The sequence below is a fragment of the Pinus tabuliformis genome, chromosome 4_2 (genome assembly GCF_031772625.1).
Source record: "Pinus tabuliformis cultivar Carrire ecotype Pingquan chromosome 4_2, CPIR1, whole genome shotgun sequence".
Classification (NCBI taxonomy): Eukaryota; Viridiplantae; Streptophyta; class Pinopsida; order Pinales; family Pinaceae; genus Pinus; species Pinus tabuliformis.
Window position 1 is genome coordinate 139,420,269 of NC_142304.1, and position 14,185 is coordinate 139,434,453.

General features: G+C 37.0%; 1 long non-coding RNA gene across 1 annotated transcript; it reads right to left on the reverse strand.

Moving 5' to 3' along the window:
- Positions 1–8,497: 8,497 nt before the first annotated feature.
- Positions 8,498–12,662, reverse strand: LOC149168607 (uncharacterized). Its single transcript, XR_016259335.1, has 3 exons — positions 12,472–12,662; positions 9,141–9,240; positions 8,498–9,037 (listed from the first exon to the last, which is right to left on the reverse strand). It is a non-coding gene; the product is annotated as an uncharacterized LOC149168607 (long non-coding RNA).
- Positions 12,663–14,185: the final 1,523 nt, after the last annotated feature.

The window sequence follows — 14,185 nt, forward strand, 5'->3', positions numbered from 1 at the left end:
AGATTCACCAATCAAAATCGATTTAGGCAATCGATCTTTCACAGAGTCTGTTACTCTGCCAGCGCTTATAAACAACAATCTGCTCATGTGATTTCACTTACCTCCACGGTGGTCAATCTGGCTCATGCAACTCGGCATCCGTTTTCCAACATTCCACTTGAAACTTCTTTACAAGTATTCCGGCAAACTGTGTCTTCCACCTTCTGTCCACACTATCAATTCCGCCTCTTCTCGACTTCAATACCTTTCTGTAAATCGATTTCCTATTGTTTCTTCTATACCCATCGATTTATTAGTTAATCGATTCAAAATTCTGAAGTTTCAACCAGACTCTGAATTAAAAATAAACTTACCTCTCCTTGCAACACACATCATCAATTCGGAATTCAACGCTATTGCTTACTGTTCTGAAAACTTGTCCTCTGCACCAGCGTTTGTATGAATTGCAGATGTGATACGTACCATTTATTCTGTCTTCACGCCTCGAAATCGACTTCTACCATCGATTTCTCCTACGCATTTGATATAATGAATTGAAAACCCAAATTTCATCAATGTTGCAATGCTATCACCATTTCAAATCAGATCTGCGCACTTTCAAATCTATTAACTCGGCATTCAATGTTCTGCAACCCAGAATTCAACGCATGGCTTGTTCTTTCAGCATTTAGCAATCATTGATACATTTACGCAATAGATACATTCCATCACTCATTATATCTGTAGTTAAACTCACAAACCCAAACATTCACTTCAGTTATGCATAAGATTTTATTTTATGGTTTCACGCATTTGTCAAAGACTGTTCTGCAATCGAACTATGACATCTACCATAATAGAGTCAACATATTCAATTATCTTTTGAACTATTCACGTTTCAATATATATACTCCTTTACCATTTAGTGCAACAACGCCCTCAACGTTCCAACGAATAGCCACTTCTGCTATCAATCACTCAGGGTTTCACAATTTCATTCATTGTAGGTTTCCTTTGGTCGATATTTTCAACAATCAATTCCTTAAACATATATATACATTTGACCAGAAATAACTATAACTTTCACAACCAATCACCAAATGTATATGTGTATAATCTGAAATCAAAACAATAACTTACAACTTTTGCTGGCCAGATGTTTCAATTCTATGGCCCTTTGCAGTTTTTGAAGGCTTACAGCCTTGCTGTTCAACATCACACTCTCTCACAGTCTCAATGTTGTTTTTCTCACAAATCCCCTTCCTATTTATACAACTTTTAAAAATCATTTAATTAAATGCTCAATCCCTTCAATTCCTCAACAAACCCCTAAATCTCTCAACATCCCTAAAAGATAGATTCTCATCCCTAAAACTTAGAAACTAATTCCAACTTAGGCTCCCTCATTAATTCTAAATAATCTAGAAACTAATTTGTCTCACATTTACAATTTCTCACCAATAATTAATGAATCACTCAAAATAATATTAATATTTACATGAAATTTTAATATTTCTTCAAAACATGAAACCCCCTAGCTTAGGTAAAATACAATGTGTTTTTCGGAGATGATGCTCCTGCATCAGTTTGAACACTTTTCTGCGTTGTCCTCAGGAAGGGAGTTGAAAACCACATGATGAATAATAGTCATACTCTACTAATAATGGTATAGTACCTTCGTCTTAAATAGTTTGAACACTTTTCTGCTTTGTCCTCAATTGTTTGAATAGTTTTCTGTAGTGCTAATTGGCTTAGTTGTTTGTGGTATTGATAATTTTGCTAGGCAAACAAGAATTCCCCTATATCAAGGCCAAAGAACCTGACTTAACCACATCCACTTGCCACCTCTTTTTAAGTTCATCCTATGACTATATGTGGTTGGATATTTTTCCATTTTCTATCAACAGTTTGAATACTTTTCCGTAGTGCTAAGTTGTATGTGGTTGATAATTTTGTGAGGGAAACTAGAATTCCCTTATCGATCAAGGCCAAAGAACTTGCCTTAACCACATCCACTTGCCACTCTTTTTAAGTTCATCCTATGACTATATGTGGTGGGTATTCTTCCATTATCTATCAATATAGATAGGTGCAACATGTAATTTTTGTTCTTATGGGCAACTATTTGAAAAATGTTTCTTTATTACATGTATTCTTTTTGAAATGATCAGTATTGGAGAGTGTTTGGAGTAGTGTGGTAAATTATTTCCATCAATGTTTAGGGGTAAGTAACCCATCCCATCATTAGGATATCTACGGAAGAATCTCGAATTCTCATTTTCGCTGATCAACATTTGTGGATAAATAATAATTAACATAGAGTTGTTAAGCATTTTATGTTAAGGAATGCAAACAAAAAACTCTCGAAGGGGTTCTTAGAGGAGAACTTTTAAAAATATGTTAAATAATGTATCATACTTTCTTTTAATGTCAAATGATTAGGGAGTTTCCTTGAAAGGATAACGATGTTTGTAGTTTACAAGCTAGATGTAATTTTGTTTCTAGAGAGGATGTGTCTAGGTTCCAAAGTTGTAGAAATTTTTGCATTGTATTGGAATTCGTGTTATTGAGACATAGGGATTATTGGAGTGAAGACAAAATGATATATTTGAAGCTTTTAATTATGTGTGCCTTGTTACATGTAGAGAGGATGTGTCTAGGTTCCAAAGTTGTAGAAATTTTTGCATTGTATTGGAATTCGTGTTATTGAGGCATAGGGATTATTGGAGTGAAGACAAAATGATATATTTGAAGCTTTTAATTATGTGTGCCTTGTTACATGTATATTTTTAGAGGGAATAGTGTAAATTTAGATACAAATTTTAGTGTTAGGAATATGTATGCTTGATATGATGATATAATTTAGTTTTTGGATAGTTTGAAAGATCCCATGGGCTCCAATTGGAGAAAATGTTATTGTGAGAGATCTAAATTTAACCTTAAGCTCTAGTGAAGTTTGGGGTGAAATAGATAGGCTTGGTTCATAAGTAGATCTTTCTCTCATTTATTTGAAGATTTGAATTTGGTTGATGTGAAGGTGGTGTTGCCATTGTGAAGAAATTCATGGATGGGAAGGCTACAAATTTTGAAATGACTTGATTGGTTCTTGAAACTTGAGAAATTGTGAGAAACTTAGTTGCCAAACTTATGATAGTTTGACCTTGTCATGAGTTGGATTTGGAGAGCTTTTGGATCATTTGCCTATACACTTAATTACAAGGACCAAAAATCATCCTCTTCCTTTCAAATTTAATCAATTATGAATTGAAAAAGCAAGGTTTTAGAAACATTGTTTTAGGGCATTGGAAAAATATGAATCTTGTGGGGTTCTTGTTATGAAATTGTTCTTAAACAATTTTATTTCACTAAAAATATTGGTAGTCAAGTGAGTGGGTTAGGGAGAAATCAAGGGAAAGCACAGAAATAATTGATGAAGTGGTGGATGCAATATGGAACCTTTTTGAGCATAACTCTAGTGGGGTTTTTGTTGTAAGAGATTCATGAAATTGAAGGAGCTTAATGGTAAGAAGAAACAACTTGAAAGGCGAGAATCAAAATAGAGGATCAAAGGCCAAACAATATGGTTGACAAGAGGGTGACAACATTAAATCTTTTCATAGATGTGCAAGACAAAATTTCAATAGTATTTGGACTTGAGGGGTTTGATGGTGGAAAGGCTTCTTTCAAAGAATTAGTTGTTCGTAAAAATTCACTTTCAATCCCTTTTCAATGAGGCTATTGTGGTCAAGCTATTTCCCAAATTCTTTGACGAAGATAAGAATGCTAGCACGGAAGTTGAAATTACCAAGGCTCCTGACTAGAATTAGTTTTGTTGTCTTTTAAAATGTCAAAAAGTCTCAGCCTTGACAATTGGATAATAGAACTCTATCTTGGTTTTATGATTTTCTAGAAGATGATCTTCTTAGAGTGGTTGAGGAATTGCGACTTTTGGGGAATTGAGGTTTTTTTGGAAGACCCTGGGGGCAACAAATGCTACCTCCCTTGTATGGATCATAAAGAAGAACGATCTTGTCACATTTGAAGACTCTAGCCCAATAGCTCATTGCAATTTGGTTTACAAGATCATCTCAGATATTTGTGATTAGGTTGATATTATCTTTTGCCCAATTGCCATTTAGAGGGACAATTTGGTTTGCTGTTCAATAGACATATACATGATGCTATGAGGAATTCTTAGAAGGGTTTTCATTAAAGTAAAACAAGGAACAAGGCTACGGTGTTGATGAAGATTTATCTCATGGAGATTATAAAGTTACCTCTCTATTCATAAGGTTCGTACTTACGCAAGTATGTTTGTATCTCCAATTAGTTAATTGAATTATGGGTTGCTTTGAATAAGCTAATTTTGCAGTATTCTATTTTTGGTTTCTTTTAGTCTTTTGGATAGGTGATGACAACTATCTCCTTTCTTGTTTCAACTAGTAGCAAAGGGGCTAAGCACATTAGTGAGTGGAGTAGAGAATGATCTGGTTCAATGGAGCTGATACATTGATTTTGAGTTCGACCTTTGAACTTCTGTGAATGGATAGGAACAAAATTATCATTGCTTTTAGAGTTCTTGGTATGAGGTATGTGGATTGAGTTGCAGAGAATGGATAGGTATGATATATTGGAATGTTTTTTCCTAATGATATTGGTGATTGGTGCCATATTGATTCTCCGCCTAATGATTTGTGACATAACAAAATTGGGGAAGAATAAAACTGTGTAAATGATGCAACTTAAGGAGGTAGATGCAACCAAAATTGCAACATTACCTTGGGTTAAAGGATGTGGATTCTTGGTTTTTCAGAATTAGAAAGTTGGGTTTGATCTTGTGATGGAGGCGCCCAAGAGAAAAATAATTTGGGCTAAATTCTTGGTCTCCCCATTGCGCTATGGATGAAGGGAGTGATCTGGCAAATTGTCAGTGAAATTGGAAAATTGTACTATGTGGGTGAAGGTTGTATGAGTCTGCTTGACAAGAAGGCAACTAGGCTTTTGGTAGAAGTGGATATTTTGGGTGGATTACCGACTGCAATCAACATCTACTGGGCTACCTTCTCCATTCGAAAACAAGTTGGCTAGTGGGGGATCCCCTTTATGTGTCTTGAATGTCACAAACCAGGCATCTGTTGGTCGATTGCCCTAATCACATTGGGGGAGGAGATGGAGGACAAAGGAGAGCACCTTGGAAAATAAGCAACTGGTTAGGCTGGATTATGGAAATTCACAGGAGAAGTCCCCTCAAGGAACAACAAAGGTCTCATCGAAAAGCAAACATTTTAATATGAACCTCTCATATTTGAACTCTGTGAAGGCCCTTAAATCTAATATGGGCACTGAGCCCTGCAACAAAGATAAAGGAGTCTAGGTTAAATCCACATATCCATCGCTCCAGACTCCCACGAATAGGAAGGGCAAAGAAATGGAAAATTTGTCCAAGTTGAGCAGACTCATAATTGTCTCCAATTTGTAACATCAAAGATCTCGAAGCAATTGTGTCTCCAATCTCGGTTGATCTGGATTTACAGGCGTTGACAGGAAATCTTGGATTAGGCCTTGAACCTGTGTCAATAAAGAAAAATACCTTACAAAATGTGGGATCCTAAAGCTACTGGGGGATGAAGAAATTTGATCTTGATCAGAGGAAGAAAAAAGGGACCAAGTATAGAAGCTCACTCTATGTGGGGGATATTGACACTGAACTAAACTCTCAGTTCTCTGAAGCAATGGAAGAGACGCTATACTCACAATTTGCTCCAAGGCTTTCCAATGGATAAATTGAATCAATGAAGGATACACCTTACCGAGATCTTGGAGCATCATATCCCATTTCAATCGTTCCCTAATAAGGGTAATGCATTTAAATTTAAGTGGCCTAGGCTCTACCCAAATAAAGCGATACCTAATATATTGTATAAATACAAAAGGCCTGTTTATCGTTTTGCTTCAAGAAACCATGATGGCGAAGGAGAAGGACCCCTCGAGACATGTCCTTCATGGCACAATTGTGATAAAAATTCACATGGAAATTTAGGTGGGCTTGCTGCAATTTGGGACCCAACATATTTCTCGTTCCAGGCATACAAGACTTGTGCAGGTATTGTATTGATCAGTTACTATAGGGGTTTGAGACACAAATTTCGTATCTTGAATATATATGCCCCATATAGTAATCGTAAATCCTTTTGGGAATTGGTTGACTCTTCTAGTATCTTGGATATCCACCAATTGATTATTGATGGGGATTTGGACTTTAAATTAGAAGCGGGGCGGTGCTGGGGCCATAGGGCTAAATTGGACCCTTTGTTTGCCTGCCTTCTTCACTCATCTTTTAATCGTAAATTGGGCCCTTTGTCTACCTTCTTTACTCATCTTTTTAATTGCAAGGCACTCAGAGACATTGCTTCTATCCCTTTGTGCCCAACCTAGCGTAATGGTAGATCTGGGGAGGAGGGCAGGGATGGTGATAAGAATCGATAGATTCTTTGTGGACTCACTTTTATGTCATCGGATGAATCTAATCCTTTCCTAGACATTTTTCTCTGGTATCTCAGATCATGATGCCATTATCCTAGAATTGTAGGAGGAGTTGGAGCAAAGTAAGTTACACTTTAAATTCAATCATATAGGGGTAATTGAACCAAATTTCTAGGAGCTCGTTCACCATTCTTGGACCTCCCTGGTCTCTTCAACAATTGATGATCCTATATTGTTGATCAAGGATAAACCCAAGCCACTGAAATCTGAAGTCAGAATTTGGGTGCATAATCGCAGAAAAGTGCTCAGGCAGGCACTGCTATCTATTGAAAGTGAAATTACACTTTTATTGGACCCAATTGCCACTGGTTATTTTTCTGAGCTACAACATTGGGCTATACTGAAACTGGTGATTAGGAAGGATAAAATCCTCAAACTACAGGAAGAGGAATGGAGGCAGAAAAGTCGTTTAGCTTGGATCAAGGGCAGAGATTAGAACACAATTTTTTTTTTGGTGGTTGTTGTTGTTTTGTTTCACATGGAAAATCCAAAAGGAAACAATGAATTCAATATGGGCCATAAAAGATGAATCTGGGCACATCCATACCTCGGCCAAGGATATAAAACAAGAGACATTTCGATTTTTCGAAAAACAATTCATGGAAAGGGAGGGAGATTTTATGATAGATAAAATGGAAATGGTCAAGCTGTTTCCTATGATGGTCAATGATAAGGATACTACTCTAATGGATGCTCAAATCACGAAAGAGGAGTTGCTTCACACACTAAAGGAGATGGCCAAAGACAAGAGCCCTGAGCTTGATGGTTGGCCAGTGGAATTCTTCCTACATTTTTTTGAGCTGATGAGACCTTAGTTTGTCAACATGGCGGAGGCGGTTAGGTTTTTTGGACACATTCTAGGTATAAGTAACTTTATTTACCTTATATTAATTCCCAAGAAAGCAAAATCTGTTTTTCTCTGACTATAGGCTAATCTCCTTGTGTAATTCGATTTATAAAATGACATCCAAACTCGTTGCTATTTGAGTTAAAAAGATTATTTCCCCTCATATTTCATTGGAGTAGTTTGGATTTCTTGTCTAACAGGAGGATTCAGGGTGCTGTTTCCATAGCACAAGAATATATTCACAGAGTTAAAACAAGGAAATTAAAATCTTGCCCAATGAAAATCGATCTCAATCGGGCATATGATTGTGTGGATTGGGAGTTTCTCACCATGATTTTGTACAAAATTGTATTCATGCACAAACATATTCAGTAAATCCTGGCTTGCATCACAACGACTTCAATGGCAGTTCTCATAAATGGTGAGCCCACTCAAATTTTCAAAGTTCACAGGGGCCTTAGACAAGGATGTGTGTTGTCCCCATTGCTTTTTATCCTAGTCATGGATGCTTTTAGCAGAGGGATCAATGCCACGAAGGAAGCTGGCGCCATTTCAGGTTGTGGGATGTCCAGAAATAATAATCTGGCTCACCTAATATTCGTGGATGATGTTCTATGCGCTAGGGCAACCAAAATCTTTGAGTGGGACTCTTTTAGAAGATATTTGAGAAATTTGGCAAAGCTTACAGGCTGAACATTAACAAAGCAAAGACTAAGTTAATCTCGGATGATGGGGAATCATTGGAGATAATCGAGATTGCTACATTATTCGAGGTGAAAATCCTCCCTATGTCTGAGGGCTTCAAGTACTTGGGATGCTTTTTAAAACCAACAACAAATATAATAAACTAGACTGGGAGTGGCTCGTCATCAAATTTGAAAAGATGTTAACTCGTTGGGATCACAAATGGTTAATGTTGGGGGCAGGGTCATTATGACAAAGTCAGTATTACATGGCATTCATTGAAAGACAAAATTCTGTTGCACATGCATCTGTTATACAAGAAAAGTCTATTAATTTATTTTCTGACCCTGTTCCTTCTGAATCTTGGTCTCTTCCAAAGATAGATCCGAAAAATGTTTATAAGAATTTAGGATTACTGGACACTATCCAGTTTTGGAGATACAAGGTGAAAGAGGAAGTCCTGCAAACTACCTCTTACAATAATATCCTTCATTCTTTAAACATTATCAACCAAGTTGAATTTGACGTTGCCCGGGAAGCAGGTTATAATTTTGCCCACTTTGGACATGTCCAAGTGGGAATTCAACCTCTACACAGGAAAGGACAAGATGTGGCCTTCTTTTCCTGTATATTTGATCGATGATGGAGAGCTTTTCCAAAAGCTCTCATCAATGGTTGCCAAGGTACCCTTGCCTATGGCCCTGCATCATGGTCATGTGTCCCTGAATTTTCCATATCCCTGTCAAATCCCAATGCAATGAATTCTCTTATGCTTAGATTGCAGACACATGGATATGATGACGTTGATGATGATAGCAAAAATATTGCCATCTGGTGGTCCTTTGTGGTAAAATTCTACAAAAAAACTACTCTAAAGTAGTTAAATCTGTTTCATACAGTCAGAATTCATGACATTAATCACTCATGATTATGTAATGAATCTCATAGCATCGCAGATGATTCCCAGAGCCGCCTTAAAACCCCCTGCAGAATGGGTTACAAAATGGGAATCTATTAGAAAACCTACAAGACCATCACCTGTAAATTCCTCCACAATTTTTACTTCTAAAGATGGAAATGTTCATACCATCTTTCCAGAGTCACGAGTTGAGCATGGTGGACCATCTATATCCATTTCCAACTCTGTACATACTCCGCCTCCCATTTCCTCAGTAGACCCCGCATTTCTAGAATCAATCAAAAATCTGGTTATAAATCATGTCGCCTCATCTAGCAACCCTTTAGCCGCTATTTGTGACCATCCTCATTGTTCCAAAACATATTGTCAGTTTTCTTCACAGCCACCTACCCCGTATGGAGGTAATCAAGAAGACATAAATAGGATAAACATGATTATTTTATACAAGATAAAAGTAAATCTAAAGAGGACTATACCAAAACCCGTCTCTTCAATATTCACGAAGAGATAATCGTACAGTGTGTACAACAGAATACTGATAAAGGCCTAGGATTTAATGATGGCTCTGAAAATTCCAAACAGTGTGGAAATTCCTTAAGAAAATGAGATCATTGCGTTCAAGATATTTAAAGGAATTAGTCCGTACGATCCAGATGATATGTGGAAGAAGAAAATGTTTAATTGGGACATTTTCACACACAAGTTAGAAAACATGTATGTTGAAGAGCTAAAGCTTATTCCCAAATCTGAGAAGAAAAGCTTCAACAACCAAAAGAATGAGGAATGGAAAAATTGGATGAAATCCAATAATCAGTGGATTTCTTTTTATGAATGGTATTACCCTTCCTCAAATCAGATTGAAGAATCCTTGAGAAAATAGTTCAAGAATCAGGCAAAACAGAAAAGGATTCTTGATGTTGATAATTTTATTGAAAAAAAGATGGAATCTAATGCTGTCATAATTCCATCTCCTTTAGTAAGCCCTGATTTTTCTCCAAAAATACAGAAAATGCTGTCTAAACCAAACCTGCCCAAAAATCTGTAGGTCATACAGATAAAGGGAGAAAAAATGGTGAAAGAAATTTGCAGTAGTCTGCAAATAAACATGATTAGATCTGGTTCCCTTCCAAAACACAAATGGGAACTTTTTGATGGGCAGATCTATCAAACATAAAATGATTTTCCACCATGGAAAAACTTTGTTATCAGACAACAAGATGGAAAAATTTATAAACTGTCTCCAGTTCAAACAGAAGATTCAACCACAGAATCTGTCTTAGCTACAAACTGGACGAACCTTGCTCTTTCCAGTTTGGAAAAATTTCTAAGTAAACAACATAATTTTATTGAGGACATGAATATTCTAAAATAAATGATGATTAGAATGCTTCAGAAACAAGGCTATACTACTGTATGTTTAAATGAGAATGTCAACACTCTTGCAGAAATTGATAAACATATAGCTGAAAGCTTGGATAACCTCAAGTTATCCACATAAAATAGAATTCAAGATATAACAATTATCCAAGGAAGAGAAATTGTTAAGGTTAATTGTAGCCTTGACATACTCAAGAGGCAAGTCTCGAATGTCTCTAATTCTGTTGATTCACTCAAAAAGAGACACCCCACAGATTCATACAAATCTACCACTCTTTTTAGTGAACCTCATTCTCAGATGCTTTATACTATTTCATCCTCTGTCTCTAGTCTAATAAGACAGCGAGCAGAGATTGAGTTTCCAAAACCAGGGATTTCATATTCTTATGCACCTTTTGCTGCACCTAGTTTCTTTGGCCATCTAAAGCCAAATCCCAGTGTTTCTTCAAAAACAAATCCATCAGTGAGCTCTTCTTTCACAGAATGGATAAAGAAAAATGCTTCAGAAGATGAAGAAGACAAAGAAGAAAATAAATGGTATGAAAAATTAGAAGAAGACAAAGAGATAGGATTGAACAAACTTGAAATAAACAATGATGAGCCTTCACTAGAAAGTCTTGAGGAATTTGTACAAAATTTTTCTCCTCAAGATAAAGTTCATTTTAATATTCCAAATGAAGAAGCAGTTCATGCAACTACTTCCAGGTCCACATGGAATTCCACTTGGTCCCCTGCTCTAGACAGAAGGGATATGATGAAATCCGAGTATCACAAAGATTGGTCAGCCTCCTCGACATATTCTTGGAATATTGACAACTGCATAGAAGCAGAAGTATTATCAGTCATGCACTCCATGTTCGTATGCTACAGGACCTACCTGGTTGATCATATTGGACCCATAAATTCTACAAGAAGAATCATTGGCCGGTTTGAAGGATCTTTAGATTCTTGGCTAAAAGCAGAAACGATCAAAGATCCTCTATTGCTGACTAATTAGGAAAATTCACAGGTAAAGAACGTTGACGGAAGCACTTACATGGATCCGTTTACCTCACTTCCATAAAACAATATGACTGGTTGTTTACTTTATGGCATTACTGTTAAATTTATTGGCTTCCCACAGAGAAATAATGATCTGACTGCTATTACTCTTGTTTCTATGAAACTTCATAATATGAAGCATTTTGATGAATACTTTAATGAGTTCTTGCATAGATTGCATGTTTTGTCACCAGAACTCATTCTTGAACTCAAATGGAAGGAAATATTTGTTCCATCATTACCATTATAGGTGTCAACAACGATAGTCAACGAATTGCTAGGAAGCATTGGTGACTACAAATTTGGAGTAATTAGGCAGACAATCAAAGCCATAGTTGTTGAACTTTGCTCCCAAATGAAGATAGCTAGAGCAGCCACGAATCCAAAGAAGCCGCGTGGTTACCAGCGAATGTGCAAGCAATGACACCTTTCTGCTCCAAAAAATTCAGAGGGGAGAGATGTGCATGCTTACAGGAAAAAGAAGCACACAAAAAACAAATTTTCAGGAAAAAAGATCATCCACCAAAATACGCCGAAAGATTACAACAAACACATCTATTTACAAGAAAAAAAGGAAGTTCAATGTTACCACTGCAACAAAAAAGGACATATTTCTCCAAACTGTCCAGAGTTGGGGTAAGAAAAAAAGAAACCAGAGAGAGGTAAGAAGAAAGTATTTTACAGAAATAAATCTGGTCAAGTAAATTGTTTAAATCTCCTTGATAGTTGTGAGGAAATAGAAGGCAGACAGGGATGGGTCAAATATGATATGAGAGAAAGCATTTTAGACCATGATGAATCATGGTATCCAGTGTCTGAAATTTGTTGGAGAGGAGTTCCCAATCTGTGGACCTGGCATGACCAAGAAATTGAAAATGATCTGGCAATCAGTGAGCTAGATTATCTGGTCCATATAGGCAACATTTCCTATGAACTCTTTTATGAAGAAGATAACAAAATTGGAAATTGCAGGATTACTATCAGGCAGTTCAATAATCCTCCGCAGAGGATTGGTTTTGATCTAGAAAGGCAGGAGACTGCTTTTTTCCAATGCATGAATTTAGAAAATATTTCCTCTAACCTCTTTTATCATCTACAGTTTGATTTCAGGTATGAAGATTGGCCAACTTCCCGAATGAATCATGAAGATCCTTTTCCGGCCTGGTTTATCAGATGGTGGAAAATCTATGGACTCAACGCTCTCTTGATAAAGCCATATACCTTATGTCGACTAAATATTGATGGGTTCTCAGAACCACATGCACACTTGACAAGAATCTTGTACAAGCATGTCAAAGACATTGTCAGAATTGAAGATGCTAATTTTATCAATGCACTAAGAAGGTGTGGACATACTCATTGGTTCGTCACTCATGAATTCATTGCACGAAAGCTGACACCCAATAGAGATGGGACTCAAATGGAATACAATGAATTCCACCTACAATCAGATCCAGAACAAAATCCTTTCATATCTATTAACTTTTTACAACCACCCGGAAATCACGAAAATGAGATTTGGGAATCCGAAAAAGAAGTGCATGTGCAGTACTTCACAAATTATCTTCTAGAAAGATTCCAACATTAGCACTATACTCATCCTCAGATTACTCATTTCGTACTCTAAATATATCATGTCTTTTCTTACCGACAATGGCGTAAGGACGTTTGTTTGTATATTTCTTCGTAAAATGAAATATTCGTCTGTATATTTCTCTTTTCTCGTAGGATTTTGAGTAAAAGTATCTACTTTGTAAGATTGATAAGATTGAGTCGTCCTTGATTCGGTCCCCATATGCCAGATGGATTTCCGAAAGGAAAAGGGACGGGATAATGTGAATTTGTCCATTCACATCTGAATCTGTTTTGGAACCTATTCCATACCCCCCAGTGTATCACACATAAAATTGACTCCATAATTGCCAAATTCCTTTGGTATGGTGCTCACTTGTAGAAAGATTCACCTCATTGGATTGTGTTCGATCTCTAGGCCTGTCAAGATGGGAGGTTGGGGCATTCTAAACTCCAGGAGTTTTAATCTCGTTCTATTGGCTACAAATATTTGGAGGGTTTTCACTGAAAAAGGACTATGGCAGAGTATCATGTTTCCCAAATATATACAATATCAGGTGCTAGGGGAGTGTGTAGTTGCAGGGGCACCATCTAATTCCTATGCAACAATAATTTGGCGTAGCCTTAGGCATGTGATCTCGTGGCTTTGCAGTGACCTCCGATGGTCAGTTGGAGATGGTCAGAATATTCAAGTCGAGAAGGATGCCATTAAAGGAATGCTCGATTGTCATCTCCTTTCAGCGCCAATCATCTACATCCTTAATCAACGAGGAATTCACAATATTGCAAGCCTTGGGGGGCTATCAAACGCCTTTTTCTGTCCATGTTTGGCCTCACGCTTGGCAGATTAGTATCCCAAAATTTTTGGAGGGTGAATGGGAAGCCTATCACAGTCTTCTCTGTTAGGCTGGAATGCCATTTTCACAATGACATGATCGACTGGTTTGAGGTGGTCATATTGTGAATGGCAGGATTGCCGCCAATTAAGTGTATGAATATATTACATCCAAAATCCAATCTTTATCCCATGTAGGTTGACTTGCAAATATACGGGGTTGGGAAGTCCCATTAATGATCAAAAGCTTCACTTGGTTAGTTATTCATAACCACATATTAACATGGGACAATTTGCTAAAGAAGGGATTCATGGGCCCTGACAGATGCTTTCTTTGCAGGAACGATTTGGAGGATTGCTATCATCTATTTTTACAATGTCCCTTTGC